Genomic DNA, 16869 nt, shown 5'->3' on the forward strand with positions numbered 1-16869 from the left:
TCCAGGAATGTATTAGGCCCTGGGTGACCAGGAGCTTTTGCACAGAGGTGAGAGGGGATCAGGACACAGCATAGGGGTATTGGGCTCAAGATGGGTGGAGGCTTTGCTTTAAACATTCAAATTCTATGTAAGCGCTGCCAACCCCTACCTTCTCAGGAGCAGTATTGCAGCTGAAAGCCTACTTGGCTAACCATGTCTCAGCAGTCTAAAAAAACAAAACAAAGCAAACAAACAATAAGCAGGGAATGGCACGTAGTCATTCAGGGGTCAGATCACACACAGGATGAAGTGATTGGGATTTCTCAGGTTGTGTGTAAGAGTTTGTTTCTCCTTGGAACAGTCTAGAAAATCATAGGTTGTCTTTTCTAAATCCACCATGTGTGGGACAAAATATTCATTTTACTGAATGAGTATTTACTGAAAATAAAGCATAAAAATATTTTAAAGCAGTACTTGGGCCAGCAAGATGGCTTCCAAGGAAAAAGACACTGCCATGTGTGGAGACTTGAATAAGGCTGGCCCTCACAGGCTCATATATTTGAATGCTTCAGTTACCAGGGAGTGGCACTAAGATTGAAAGGATTGAGGTGTGACTTTGTTGGAGGAAGTATGTCACTGAAGTTAGGCTGCAAGGTTTTAAAAGCCCAGTCCAGGCCCAAAGTCATATTCATAGCCTCTCTCTCTCTCTCTCTCTCTCTCTCTCACACACACACACACACACAAATAATAAGTAAAAAAATAAAATAATAAAATTTTGCTTGAGTATTTGATAAGGCTTTAAAGTTGGTCTCTATTTTGTTTTCACAGTATTTAATACTAAGAATGCCATTTTACATAAATGGCAGAACTCTATTTAGGACCGTTTCAGAAACTGTTGGGAATTCCAATCCTAATTCTAAGCCAAAAGTTGTTGAATGAAGCCACTGGCAACAAAACATATGGTAATTTAAAAAAAAAAATGAAAATTCCAATACAGTACAATCCAATGATATCCCAAATCAAAATTCCAACATGCTGAGGGGGTGATGGTAGGAAAATATCAAAAGATTTGGTTTTCATAAACCTTAAGGGCAGAAAGCTATAATGTTCAGTGAAAACACTACAGTTCCCAGCATGCAATAGTATGGAAACTGAGCCGGGACTCTTTTTTTAGAGCATTCATCAGCACTGTGTGGCTTAGTGGCACGCTCAGCGTAAAGAGTGTACGTTGTGTGTCTGGCAACATGACACTGGTGAGCATTTCTAGGAACACCGCAAGTCCCCAAGTGCTTGATTTTTCATTAAGTTTGGGTGTCGTGCATTCGGAAACCTCTTATTGCCATTTTTTTTTTCTTACCACCTCCTCCATAAAGCATCAGGAGCCTGCGAGGGGATATGGCCCACAGTTTGAGAAGTTGGGACTTAGACTGAGGTTTCTCAAGCCTCGCTGTACTCACAGTTGTCTGACTTTAGAGGCACAGCTTTTTGCAGGGCATGGTGACACACACACATATACCCAGCACAGGGGAGGCTGAGGATCATGGGGTGAAGGCCAGTCCTCACTGCAGAGTTGAGACCCTGTGGAGCAGTGGTCTCACACTGTGCTGACCTGCAACCATAACATTACTTTTGCTGCTGCTTTATAACTATAGCGTTGCTGCCTTTAGAGGAGACAGAGGTTTGCCCAGGTGGTCGTTAACACAGCTTGAGAACCGGTGCTGTAGAATGAGGTATTGATTCCCAGCTTCTATCCCCTGAGATTCCTATACAGACATTACTAATTATTACTTAATTTCTCGATGGAGACAACAATATACCGTGATTTCACTGCAGGGATACTATCAGACTCTCACCTACTCCAGCTGTCTTAGAGGTTTCTGCCTCGCCATCACCTTGAAATCCAATTTCTCTTGTGGTGGTTTTTAAGTCTTTTTCTCTTTTTTTATGATTTTATTTTTTAATTAATTAATACTTTTATAAATTACAGTGTATTCACTTTGTATCCCAGCTGTAGCCCCCTTCTTTATTCCCTCCCAACCCCACCCTCCCTCCTTCATCTACTCCCATACCCCTCTCCAAGTCTACTGATAGAGGAGGTTTCCATCTGACCCTAGTCTATCAGGTCTCATCAGGACTGGCTGCATTGTCCTCCTCTGTGGCCTGTAAGGCTGCCCCCCTCCTTTAGAGGGAGGTGATCAAAGAGCCAGCCACTGAGTTCATGTCAGAGACAGCCCCTGTTCCCATTACTCTGGTACCCACTTGGAGACTGAGCTGTCATGGGCTACATCTGAGCAGGGGTTCTAGGTTATCTCCATGCATGGTCCTTGGTTGGAGTATCAGTCTCACAAAAGACCCCTGTGCCCAGATATTTTGGTTCTGTTGTTCTCCTTGTGGAGCTCCTGTCCCCTCCAGGTCTTTCTGTCTTCCCCCCCTCTGTACTCTGCCCAAAGTTAGGCTATGAGTCTCAGCATCTGCTCTGATACACTGCAGGGTACAGTCTTTCAGAGGCCATCTGTGATAGGCTCCTGTCCTGTTCCCTGTTTTCTCCTTCCTCTAATGTCTGTCCCATTTGCCTTTCTGAATGAAGATTGATCATATTATGCAGGGTCCTCTTTCTTGCTTAGCTTCTTTAGGTATACAGATTTTAGTATGTTTATTCTATATTATATGTCTAATATCCACCTATAAATGAGTATATACCATGTGTGTCTTTCTGCTTCTGGGATATCTCACTCAGGATGATCTTTTCTACTTCCCACCATTTGCCTGCAAAATTCATGATTTCCTTGTTTTTAATTGCTGAGTAGTATTTTCTTACTCATTTTTCCAGAAGTAAGGGATATTGCCATATTGCCCAGGCTGGCCTCAAATCCCTAGCTGAAATTATTCTCCTACTTCAAAATCCCCAATAGCAAGGACTTCAGAAATGCCTCCCTAAACTCACTGATGGCTTTAAAGAAATTGTCAAATTTCTTTCTGGGAGAAGCCAGCCGTATTGAAAGCACTTGAGTAGCTGTATGCATAGGCCCAACTGTAGGAGACTGAGGCCTTCTGCCAATGATCAGCAGAAATTTACCCGGCACCTAAGGGAACTCCTTGGAAGGAGACCATCCTGGGAGATAATGTCACCATTGGGTTCTAACCTGGAGAGACTAGAGTAATTGTCACGATTCTTGTAGATTGCTAGGGTGGAGATTAACTTTTATGAAGTAATGTGTACCTGATATTGCTATAACCCTGAGCTTTTCTGTCCAAACCATTCCTTCACCAAGCCTACCCCGCAACGGTGAGCAGAGCCATTCATGAGAGCACAGTCTACCTTTCTGTTTCTCAGTGAGAGCCGAGTACCCAACCATAACCTGTGGCCACGATGATCTTTTCCTGAGCCAGGCATATAGAGAGCTGCCCGGGTGCCTCTACCCAGCCACTGCTGGACTCCAGCTCTGATGCCTTGTTTGTGTGGAAAACGCACCAGAACCATTCTCCGACTTTCAGTACAGTTTGGCGGGTCCTTCCTCAACCTTCCTTGCTGGAGTCTGTTTCCACTCTCTTGGCCCTCCTGGTCCTCCACCCAGAAACAAAGCTCACCTTCAACTAAAGTTGATTAAGAATATGAGAACGTGTGCCGGTTTCTGCTGCTCCTGACCCCGGTCGCCCTTTCCTGAAGACCCCTCTGGTTTTCTGTGTATTCCTTAGAGTGAATTACCCTGATTTCTGGAAGGTATACAGTTCCAGTTCCCCTTTGCCTCCCCATACACAATCCCCCCTTTCAGATCCCCTCTCCACCTAGCACATGTGCAGTCCTCTGCTGGGGGGGTGGGGAGGGGTGGGAGTTTGTCCCCTGAAGGAAGCCATAAGAAGTGACCCACCAGCCTAATTCTACACAGGAAAAAAAAAAAAAAGTGGCAATTAGATACACAATCCCAATCAAGAGATTCTGCTCTGGTTGGTTTGGCAATAGTAGCGACAGTGAACTAATAATGCCTGACTTTCTTTTTTGCCAATATTGTTTTTAGTTAAATTTCTTCAGTTTGAAGTTAAGATTTCTAAAGGCCTCACTCAGTGGGTGCCCCCAGCTTGAGTCTAAATGAACACCTACATTAATCAAATGCTTCGTGCTTTTTCTTTTTTTCCCCCAGTGCAGAAGCGGTTACAAAGATGACTTTATTCCTGAAGGTTTTCTTCCCCCGATCCCTTGTTTTTTGCCCTGGCCTGAAATCTAACACAGAGCGCTCACGTGCGACTCCGGTTTCTGCAGCACGTATTTAGCGCTGTCAAGAGCACGCTCCCTGTGTTCAGAGTGGAAAAGAAAGCAGAGAGGAGAGCCTCCTGTCCCAGGTGCCACCTGTTGGTGGTTGGAGCAGTCCACGAGCTTGTAAAGCATCACAGCTTTGCACCAATGACTCCAGCTTTGTTGTTGTTTTTTTTATTATAAACCACCAGTTCAAATACCACGGCCCTCTAACTCTAAGCCGTGGGCGTGCACCAGGCTCCCGAAGGTAATTCGCCTCTCTTCCCTTCAAGACCGCTTTTACCCCTCCCCCGATCTCCCCGTACTCTCTTCAACTCACCTCGAACAGACAGTCCCTGTGTTTCAAAGGGTTCCTTATTACTAAACTGATGGCTGGAAACTCACCAGTTTACATTTCAGGCTACTGGGCCTCACTCCTTTTACGAGCAGACAAAGGAGAAAGCCACTAACGCCGCTTACCCACCTAGGCTCATGTTTGCCTAATGTTTAAACGGGGTTTTGTTATCATTAGACATTCCTGAACAATCATTCTCAGAACATCAAGCACGTAGAGCAAGGAACCAGGAGAGGCAGGTCCGGGGTGGGGGGAGGGAAGCTGAACGGCTCCAGGCCGGGCCTCGCTGCTGCTTAGCACCATCTAGTGGCGGATTCTAGTACGACTTTTGGAACGAGAGCTCCCAGCGGCCCTCATGAAAAGCCAAAGGATGTCTTCCTCCATCCCGGCAGATGACGACGGCCTACAGACGCACATTTTGAATTATGCACAACTAAAATCCTGCTTTTGTCAACGTACTGAGATATTTCAACCCTCAGCCCCTGGACCTGGAAGGGCAGATGATTTTAATATTATCAAAGCAAGCAGTCCTTGGAAATGCTCTCAGAGAACAGCCTATTGGGATGGAAAAAGAACACTGTTTGCGAGGTGAGATAGCTCAGAGATAGCCCAGATGCCTGCCGCCGCGCTTGACGAACTGGAGTCGAATCTTTAGAATCCGCATGATGGAAGGAAAGACGTGACTTCCACAAGCTGTTGCCTGACCTCCATTAGTGCTCGCTCCCTCTTGCACAAATGCAATACAGTGTCTTGAAAGAATACTATTTTACAATGCTTCTTCGTTGTCTTTCGTTGTCTACATTAGTACAACGTAGACGCACGTAATTTTTGATGATGGGAAATTAAAACAGCAGGGGCTAGAGAAATGGCTCAGTGGTTAAGACGCTTGCTGCTCTTACAGAGTTCAGTTCCCAGCACTTACTTAACTGGGGTGGCAAGGAGGCACCACAACCCTTCCTAACTCCAACTCCAGCGATTCAACACCCTCTTCTGGCCTTTGTGTACACCTGAAGTCACATGTCCAAACACACACACACACACACACACACACACACACAAATATATATATGGAGATATATATATATGTATATACATTATTTTTTAAAGGAAAATATAAACCCTGAAACATTTTGTTTTAATTTCAAAAAAAAAATTACTGAAGAAAATGAGACTCTTGCATACAACTGGAGTTAATTATGGATTCCATCTCCTAAACAAAGTCCTCAGAATCAATTGTTCCATGTGGCGCTATTGGCAACCTCAAAAACCCAGGTCTGGTGAAGGCTCAGCTCTACCTGTGCGTCGTTGATATGACAGTTTTACTTCATGACTAATTTACAATGCACAAGCAGCTACCTTTTTGAACCTGAGATAAATGCAAACTGGACGTCTTGCTTTATACTCAGCCGCAGTCTGGCAGCCAGTAGGAGCTGAGGACAGAATTAACTCTTCATTACCCAGAACATTCCAATCCAGTTCTAGGGTGGCAAAAGCTCCTAGGAGTCCACACTAGTTCTACATGGCTGCTCGAAACACACAATTAACACACAATGGTCGTGACTGTGACCCTACATCCCAGGGTCAGATTCCATCTGGTGAAGTCTGGTGTGAATATCACTTGTGAGCCCTCTTTTCAAAGTAAGACACAACAACAGATGTGGTTGTTGAATGCCTATCTGCCCAGCATAGAAAGCAGGATCCAAGTCAGGAGCCAGCCTAGCTACGTGATAAGACTGTCTCAAAAGCAGACAATAATCCTGGCAGTGGTGGTGCACACTTTTAACCGCTGACCTCAGGAGGCAGAGACAAGTGAGTCTCTGTGATTTCAAGGCCTAGCCAGGACAGCCAGGGCTACTCAATGAAATCCTGTCTTGGAAAGCAAAAACAAAACAAAGCAAACAGAAAACAAATAAATAGAAATGGGACAGAAAATAATGAACATGTAAGAATGATTTACCAAGTCAATAAATAGTATAAACATCCAAAAGCTCAGGTTAACAGTATGTTTTCATTAACCTTTATTAACAATAACTTTCTGATATTTTTCTACTTTCCCCTTGAATACTCTTTGGAGATTTTGTTGCTATTTTGTTTTTATTGTTTTTCAAAACAGGGTCTCACTATATAGTTCAGTCTGGTTTTGGCTTCAGAACCCTGCTGCCTCCTCCTCCCCTGCCCTGGGATTATGGACCTGCTGAAGTCTCTATTGAAGCCTCCTTTAGTTTCTGCTCAGCACTGAAGCCTATGGTTTGGCAAACTTTAGAAATGAGAATCCACCTTCTGAGGGATGGAAATGTGGACTCTCAACAGAAACAAACTTGGTCAACTGAAGGAACAGGCCATCTCAAGGTGGAGGACCCAGGCCTGGTGATTGAAGGTCATTTTGCTGGTGTCCTCAGCAAAAAGAAGGAGTAGAGTATGGTGCTAAGAGCTTGGGACACTTAACTGGATGACCTTGGTAACAGCCTCCTTGCTCCACAGTTAAGTAAAGACCAAGTTACAGAGGTGCTGGTGTGGGGGAGGGGGTACAGAGAAGCTAAATGCAGGATGTTTATCATGACGTTCATTGCTTTGCTTCTCTTGTGAATTGTTTTTTGTTTTTGTTTTTGTTTTTTCAAGTATTGGCAACAGCAATAAAACAAATACACAAGACAAATGACATGCTAGGAAGCCTAGTGATGCAGGAGACATCGCCAGGCTTGAAAACCATGAGACCACACGCACAGGCACCAACGCTTAATGTACTTTGTTGGGCATTGATGGCAGACAACGTGAGAAGGAAACAGACATAAGGAGTCCTTGCTCCACTAAAAAGAGATATCTGCACTTCAAACCAGCCTCACTGCCGCAAAACTGAAGGTTTAGAGACGTGGTAATGCCTCTCATCTCTGAAAAACATGGATGAAAAAGCATTTCATCTAACATAGGTGGAGATGGTCACATTTCTAGTGTTCCAAAGCTGATGGTCTTTTTAAAGGAATTTTTAAAGTTTCTTTTTATTTTGTTTTTCTTTGTGTGTGTTTATTATTGTTATGCTTGTATGTATGTATGTATGTATGCATGCATGCATGTATGTATGTTTGTGTGTGCTTGGCCCTAAAGCGGCCGGAAGAGGGTGTTGGCTCCCTTGGAACTAGAGTTACAGAAGTTGTAAACCACCATGTAGGTACTGGGAAACAAACTAGGGTCCTGTGCAAAAGCAGCCAGTGCTCTGTAAAGGAAGTTTTGGTTTCTTTAAAAACTCAGCTATGTTATGTAAATATGTTTTTATTTTAATCCCAAGTGTGGGATTTTAGTCGGGCTATAGCTTGTCCATTGCTTTTAATTGCCTCATTCGGGGTATGGCTGTTGCCAGCTGGTAACAGCCTACTTTGTGCCTCATGTGTCATGAACAGGGTGAGGTCCAGGGCTCTAGAGAATATAAATATGAGAGGCCAGAAAGAAAAGACTTGACATGCCGTGCTGGCAGGTAGCAGTTTGGAGAGACCCGGGAGGTAGACGGTGTGGAAGTGTGGAGCAGACAGATGGGAGAGAAACACTTCCGGGAGCATCGGCGTCGAGGAGGCTGCTGGCTGCACTCGCTGTTGATGGAGTTTGGTATGGCCACGAAAGAACCCACGGACCCTAAGCAGCTGGGAGAAGGAAAGGGTTCTGTGTCCCCTCTCCCCACTAACCTTCTCTCTCCTACGTAAGGTTGGAAGAGAGGTAGAGGCCTAAACACCCCAAATTAAGTAGAGTTTTAAAAACGCTGCAGTGCTTTCGCAGAGCCACCTGTCCGGCACCCAACTCCAAAGCTCTTCTAGAGGCCTAGAACATGCTGCAGCAGCCGCTGCTTGCCTCTGCTTCGGAGACAGGCTTCAGTCTCAGAGAGATCCACATTCCGGTCGCAGCTTTGTCACTTGGTTTCCATGTGGCTTTGGGAAGGAAGACAGTCCCTCCAAGGCTCTCTCTATCCACCAGTAAGATTATCAATTACGTCTGCCACGTTTACTTCAGGCTCAGATGAGAAGCGGCCTGTAGAGCATTATTGGGACACTCAAAGGATTGGAGAAGTCGGCTACTAGGGTGGTTTGAGAGAAAACGGCCCCCGTAGTTGATCTTCCCCTTACCATCTATTCAAGGTCCCGTGTATACTCTGCACTTGGAGCTACCTACAGAGACTTACACACAGAGAGCACTTAGTACAAAGGGGTGTGAGCACACTCAGGGATCCAAGCGTTTATTCTGACTTGTGGTACCCAAGGTACCTTGAGAAGTGTTGTAATTATGTGACCAGAAGAGTCACGGAAATGACTTTGAGACTCCAGAATTAACGCTTGGAGCATGGCTCAGAATAAAAGCTTTGGTGTTAGTCATAGGCTTTCTGCTACTTAATTTTTTCCTTCTCTTTTTCTTTTTTTTATTATCATTTATTACAATTTATTCATTTTGTATCCCAGCTGTGGTCCACCCCCTCCCTCGTCTCCTCCCAATCCCACTCTCCCTTCCTCATCTCCCCCTATGCCCCTCCCCTAGTCCACCGATAGGGGAGGTCCTCCTGCCTGTCTATCTGACTCTAGCCTATCAGGTCTCATCAAGACTAGTTGCATTGTCTTCCTCTGTGGCCTGGCATGGCTGCACCCCACCCCCACCCCCCAGGGGGAGGTGATCAGAGAGCCTGCCACTTAGTTCATGCCAGAGAGAGTCCTTGCTCCCCTTACTAGGGACCCCACATGGAGACTGAGTCTATGGGGGTATATCTGAGCTGGGGTTTTAGGGCCTCTCCATGCACTGTCCTTTGTTGGGGTATCATTCTCTTCAGGGCCCTCAGAGCTCAGTTTTCACGGCTCTGTTGGTCTCCTTTTGGAGCTCCTGTCCCCTCCAGGTCTTTCCATCTCCCCCTTCTTTCATAAGATTCCCTGCACTCTGCCCAAAGTTTGGCTATGAGTCTCAGCTATTCATTGCACAAGTCACTCAACTTTTGGATGGCTTGCTTTTCTCATATGCAGCATAAAACAGAGGTATGAATTTGTAATAAGTTGTAGTTTGTGTTGTTCATTCACTAAATAACAGGGAACAGTGCAGGTACTATTCCTCCATCAGGGTAACAGAAGTGTAGTGGGCCTGACACGCAAGGGCGAAGTAGAATAGGAGCAAGCAGAGATAGAGAGAGAGGCCTCATCTGAGAAGAGTCACTGGAGTTCGTATGAGTTAAGGGAAGAGGGCATGGGAGCAAGGTAATGATTGGAAACACAAGCTCATCCATCCATTCATTAATTTATGCATTCATTAAACAGCAAAAAATGAACAAGATACTTAGCACAGAGTAACCACTCAGTTAATGTGAAGGCTTCTTTGTGGGCCTCACATTTGTTCCTGACTCTCTCTGGGTCGTGCCTGGGCTCTTTCAACAGCAACTTCTGTTCAATTCCATCTGCTGCACAGCTATCAAATTTATCATCCCAACCACGCATCTTTTTAATGTTCAACAGGCAATGTCTGGTTTGGGAGCATTTATTGAAGGAAATCTCATCAAACTATCCCACAGAACTCTAAAAATGAGGTCTGTTTCTTTGTAGGTTTATAACTATTGGCCACACTGCACCCTGTATTTGGAACACCCACTGCGAGAAGAAGAGAACATTTTTGAACTTTTTTTTTTTTTTGGTGGGGGCAGGGGAGGCTGTTGTCCTACAATGGATCAACTGGAATCTGATGAGTCACTGGAAAGCACATTTCCGACACTGGACTAGCTGGATGGAATACCTGATAATTGTTTATTGGGCCAATGAGTTTAAAAGCAGGCACCAAATCACTGCAATGACTAGCAGGAGCTGGGGCTGAACGGGTAGGATGACAGCCATCAAACAGAGGCGGTGAGCTTGCAGCAGCTGGAGCCAGCTAAGGCAACGAAAGTGCCACAGCCTTCTAGACCAGAGTCGACTTATGTCAGAACAGCTTTGTAAACTGGAAACTTAACGTACAGTTTTATTTCCTGTGTTTGGAGTTACATGTGGTTTTGATGCACAAATGTGGGTTGCTTTTTTTTTTTTCTTCTCTTCTCTTTTTCTTTTCTTTTTTTCTCTTTCTTTTTTTTTTTTTTTCTAAGCAAGTTGCTTCAAAAGTAGGTATTGGTTCAAAGAATTAATCAGCTGTGTGTAATATTGTTTTCATTGGGCTCTGTACCCAATCACTGTCTTGTGAAGAAGACAGACTATGGAGTCTCCCTCCCACTGTGTGTGTGTCTGTGTGTGTGTGTGTGTGTGTGTGTGTGTTTAAAGGAGTTCCAGCATAGGCTTCAAAATACATGCTGACTTGTCTGATTTTAAATGCTTAGCCCTTTTCTTTCTGCATGTACTATTCCTGACAATGAAGACTTAGATTACTTTTGGACAAGAAAGAGTGAAGCCTCAACAATACAGGGTTCTTCTAATTTGTTTTTCTTAGAACCTGGCCTGTGAGCCATCTTCAATGAACTCAACATTTGGAAACAGGGCGGGTTTCTTCTCTTCCACTTTTGGCTATGATTCTATTGGTTGTAAGTGACAAAGGATACAAACAAAACATGTTTGGGCAAGTATGTATCTGCTCATGTAATGGAAGTGTCCAAACTGAGCCAAGGCTCAAATTTCTTTCTGGTTTTTTGCTCCTGTATCAAGGTCCAAGAAGTGAGGAGGCTGTAGCAACTTCTGGGTCTTCACCTTCCCAGCTTCTGCTAGAGTAGAAGAATGTCTTCTCCCACCTTTTCCTCTGCATTCTTAGCGTAAATTCGAGGTTTGTTCTGATTAGAACACCCTTCAGTCTATCCTTACGGTCAGGGACGTACAGGTTGATGATTAGCTTGGGACAGTCCTGTGCTCCCCTCCTCAGCTGGAGGCACAGTCCTGTGGTGAACTCAGGGAGAAAGGATGCCTCCAAGAGTGGATCGCTACATGAACACCAGGACTGGACAGAGGAGGAAAGAGGTTTGACAGAGAAGCTCCCCTCCATGCTCGTATCCTTCCACCCTTTTCACCTCTGAAACCAGAAGTCTCCTCCATGGGTAGCGGGTGGGGACACAATTGATCCTTCTTTTAGGATCGTTGTCTAGTGTGTTTCTCCGGATAGAAGTCGTGTCTTTGAAACTGTGCTGCTGTTGTAGATGACCAAAACATAGAGTGAAGAAGAGATGTGCTCTCTGGTGATCTACCTGTCTTGGGGATTTAGAAAAATACATTCTCTGTCATATGAAATGCAGACCTATTATAAAGCAGAATTCTCGAAAAAAAAAAAAAATCACAGGAATCCTGAAAAACCACAAGCCGAGGCGTAGTGACTCACACTTGCAATCCCAGAAGGAAGGAGGATTTCAACAAGTCGGAAGCCAGCCTGGTTTACTGATAGAGTCGCAAGGCCAGCCAGGGCTTAGCAGCGAGACTCTCAAAACAAAGGATTTATAAGCATTCCATAAAAATCCTATTATTTTGTATGCTAACTTAAAAGGTAATAGAGATTTATTTCTATATGAGTGGAGTACACTTGTTATATCTCTGGTGTCAGGGTGCAGTCCTCCCAAGTGGCATTTTTTTTAAAAAATAAAGTAAGTTTCTGTGACGTGCGTGGCAGTGCATGCCTGTAATCCCAGCGCTCGGGAGGCAGACACAGGCAAACATGTTATGGGTGTTTCCTCCCTCCGTTCAGGAAGCTAGGAAGTCCAAAGTCACGGTGCCAGAACTGCTGTCAGCTTGCAGATGGGTGGTTGTCTTGCTAGCTTCCCATAGAGCGGAGAGGGGTCATCACTCACAGCGCTTACAGGGGACTTGGGGGGACAGAGCGGGGGGGGGGAAATAATCTAATGCCCACATGTCCTCCTCCAAGTCAGGGTCCACGGCAAGATTCCTTCCTGCCTCACAGCTGCCATGCGGACGTGTTCTCCCTTCACTTCCATAGCATCCGGAAATAACCTGCAGCTCCAGGGGCGATGTCGTCTCCAAATGCGACCAGAGCAAGCGCTTCTTCGACAGAGAAGACACTCCCCAGCAGAGGAGGTTAATTTGCTTCAGGGATATCTGTGACTTTGCTGAACCATGTGAGGTTGCTCGAATGCCTCTGCTAATCAGATAGAGCAGCAGTAGATGGTGGTTAGATTCATTTTCCATTCCGTTTTCGGCCGCAGGTACTTAGCTCCTTCCCCCATCAGGAAGGAAGTTTGTGGGTGTGCCATAATTTCATGGGCTGTTGAGCAGTCTGAGATGGCCAGAGTTCGAAAGAGCAGGCTCCTGTGGTCCTGAGTGTGTCTTCACTCGGCCTCTGCAACCTCATGCTCGGGGCGACCACTGGCCGCATCTACAGAGCCTTTCAGCTGTGTGGCTGCCTTCTAACTATCAGAACAGCTAAGTAAGCGAGGCCTGCTTCACCTGGGTCTATAGAGTGTTCCCTCTCTGACACCACCCCTTCCCCTGGCTTTAAATATTACCTGTGAGAGGTGGCCCTAAATATCTGCCTCTAAGCTGGACTGCTTTCAAAACTCCAACTTGCCTTGATGCCTAACATCCATCTAAAACTTGACAATTCCATTTACCTCTCTAAATGTGCTTCCCTACACTTTCCTCTGTCTGGATAAATCACAGCTGGGCTGCTCTGATTGTTCAAGGAAGGGCTTTAAGGTTCCCAAATCACCTCTGGTCTAGAATGCTAGCAAACCTTTTCAGCCTAAAATTTGACGGCTATTTAGAATCTGACTACTTCCTACCACCAACCAGGGCAAGCACATCTCTCTTCCCAGGTCCTTGCTGTTGTCTTCCTCACTTCCTGTGGAAGAGTCTCCACAAAGCGACCGTTCCTTCAACACGGGACAGCTTAGGGCTGGTGAGGTGGCTCAGTTAATAACAGCTCTTGTCGTCAAGCCCGGTGACCTGATTTCAAGCCCTGGGACCCACCAGGTAAATAGAGAGACTTCTGCCCTCCACACATGAGCCACGACACATACATGTACACACACACACACAAATACAAACACACTCACAATACATAAATAAGAAATAAAGTTAAAAAATTATAATTCGGCACTATGTAATTCTGTGTTCCGAACATTGAAAATATCCCGTCTCACTAAAACAAACACACCATTCTCCATACCCCTGTAGCACGGTCCGGGAACGTTTGTTCTACTACTGCTACTAAACCGACTTATTCTGCTAAACTTCTTCTCAGGAAGCCCTCCCCAGTCAGGGTTGACCCAGAAAGGAGGCAGCTGGCCTGGTACCAAAAGTCCACAAAAAACAAAATTTATTTTGAAAGCAGAAGGGAAAATTCCAAGTTAAAAAATTAATTTTATTACTTGATATTAGTGTGTTTGACCTTACAGGTACATTCACGAATGCAACTTTGGGTATTTTCAATAAAGAAGAGCCACAAATCCCAATCTGGGGATGAAAGCGTTCCGAACCTGCACTGAGTTCTCAGGGCAAGGCACACCCTCAGGTGAGGGAAGTAATGTCTTGCTTCTTTGAGGCTGGGCCTCCCACTGGATCTCATTCATAACTCTGCAGCCTCAGTGTGGATAACCTAAATATCGACTAATAAAGGAATGGTAAACATGGCTCATTTATACGATGGACTGTTAGTCAGCCGTGAAAAGGAGCACCCCGTCTTATCCTTCCTCGAGCTCAGCACTGTAAACTTGTGAGGCGGAAACGATGTGCCGCCAGCTGCACGGGTGCCACTTGCCTCTCTCTGAACAGGGCCGCCCCTGCCTGCCTTAACGGCCACTTATCTCCTGGGTGCAGTGAGACGAGACAAAAGGAAATTAACCAAATGGAACCAAAGGGGTGAAGTCATTAGGCTTGCACTTAGAGGACTGTATAGTCAGCTCTTCTGAGGGATCAGGGGAGACTTACTTCTATGTAAGGAACATCCTGTCTTTTACAACGCAGAGAGACCTAAGGAACACTGTTAGGTCAGATCAGCCAGACGTAGAAAGACAGTTATTTCATGTCTTATTATAAGATATAATATAATCATATTTTATAATGTAAAATATAAATATAAATATATAAAATATAAATCATATTTTATAGTGATTTAAATGAGACTGGCTCCCATAGGCTCATGTATGTGATGCTTAGTAACCAGGGAATGGAACTCTTTGATAGGATCAGAAGGATTAGGTGGTGTGGCTTTGTTTTATACACTTTAAATACACATACTTTTGTACTAATCTAAAAAATAAAAACATTTGAACAATCAGGTTGAAGAGATGTCTCAGTGGCTAAGGGCATTGACTGTTCTTCCTGAGGACCCTGGTTCAATTCCCAGCAACCTTTGTTAGCTCCAGGGGATCCAATGCCCTCCTCTGACTTCTGAGGTACATATCCAGCACACAGAGACACGTGCCAGAAAAACACCTGCACACAGAAATTTAAAAGAAAAACTTCTAAACAGTCTTTAAAAAGAGAAGAACATAGAGCTTATATTCTGTCTTGATGTTTATATGATCTTTTCTTTCCTTAAAACATTTCCCCTCCCCCCATTATCTAAATGAAAGTTTTCGACTATAGGGTGGAGCACAGTAGAAACTGCACTTTGCATGTTGAATATTGATCTTTTCCCCGCTAGTGATAATAGCAGGATGTTGTCTCGTGATCTTAGGAAGTGACAGTGAAGAAGGGTAAGGTCAGTCAGGTAAACTGCTACCATTCAGCGCCATGTTCACTGGATCCTGGAGTATGTTCCCAGCCAGATGTACATGACGAAAACACATACTTGATCTCCCAGAGTTATTTTCATGCCTTTAATAGCAAGTCATGCTGATTTGAACTTGTGAGGCTTCAGACAAGGGTTTCCCAGCCCTGGGGTCCCAGAACCAGAATGCTGCTTTTCCTGCTTCTACTTCTGCTTTCTTCTGTTTCTTCTGTTTCTTCCTCTTCTTCTTCTTCTTCTTCTTCTTCTTCTTCTTCTTCTTCTTCTTCTTCTTCTTCTTCTTCTTCTTCCTCTTCCTCCTCCTCCTCCTCCTCCTCCTCCTCCTCCTCCTCCTCCTCTTCCTCTTCTCTCCTTCTTCTTCTTCTTCTCTACCTCTTCATCCTCCTCCTCCTTCTTTGGAGAAAGGGTCTCTCTCTGTGTAGCTCTGGCTGTCCTAGAACTCACTATGTAGACCAGGCTGGCTTGAACTCACAGATATCCATCTGCCTCTGCCTCCCAAGTGCTGAGATTAAATGTGTGCACATGGCTGACTGTTCTTTTATTTTCTTAAAACAACAAAACAAAGAGTTCAGACTTTGGAAAGGTTCTGATAGCCCAGCCACAAGTAAACTTGGATTTGATATTTTGAGTGTTCTGGACATGACGGGACTGCTGAGCTCAGAGTAGCTGTGACTGTCTGCACAGTTTCAAGATGAACAGCCATTATTCTAGCATGGAGCAGGAAGGGGCTCACAGTTCCCACTGCTACTTAAGCAGTTATTGATAGCTGGCTCCTGCTAGGGGAGGGAGAGTCAGATGTATGTGACCTTTGTAGGCCAACCATCCTTCAGTGGGTAGTCCTACAGCTTACAGGATATGGGCAGTACAAGCTGAACTATTTGGAGGGGAGGTTGTTTTGTTTTGTTTTTAAGAGCATAAAAGAGCAGCCTGGCAGGCACACGTCTTTAATCTCAGCACTTGGTAAGCAGAGGCAGGTGGGTATCTGTGAACTCGTTAGAGGGTAGCCCAAACTACAGAGTAAGTTCCAGGACAGCCAGAGCTAGAGAGAAAGACCCTTTCTCCAAAGAAGTAGGATGAAGAGGAGGAGGAGAAGGAAGAAGAGGAGGAAGAAGAAGACATGAAGCCAGAAAAGGGGAATAAGGAGTGGGTCTGGGAGGAGTTAGGGAGGAGACTAGAGGTGAATATGATCAAAATACACACGTGTATGTATGTAAGAAATTCTCAAAGACTCAATAAAAATACATTTTAAAATAAACAGAAACGTGCCATTATTTTTTCACATCAATTTGCATTTTCAACAGCATACCACGTCACTTTCCTCCCTTTGACATTTCCTTCGCCACGGTCTAAAGGAAGCAACTATATCATCCGCCATGTTCTGTGTGCTCTAGCCCTAGGTTGTAAGGAGGCTGCCTCAGCCCCATGTGAAGCAGAAGCCTTGTAGAGCACTTGTGAGCTAACCAGCCAGGAAGCTCACATACTTATAAGCTCACGGACTTACGAGGGAAGAAACCTAGCCGGGCTTTTAATGGGAACAGTGACATTTGATGTGGATATTTGTTGTGGTAGCACTGTTGTTCCTATATCACACTCTCAGGGGAGATTTAGCCTCTCCTCAGACCATTCTTACATCCCTTGAGGCACA

This window comes from Meriones unguiculatus, chromosome 10 (assembly GCF_030254825.1).
Source record: "Meriones unguiculatus strain TT.TT164.6M chromosome 10, Bangor_MerUng_6.1, whole genome shotgun sequence".
NCBI lineage: Eukaryota > Metazoa > Chordata > Mammalia > Rodentia > Muridae > Meriones > Meriones unguiculatus.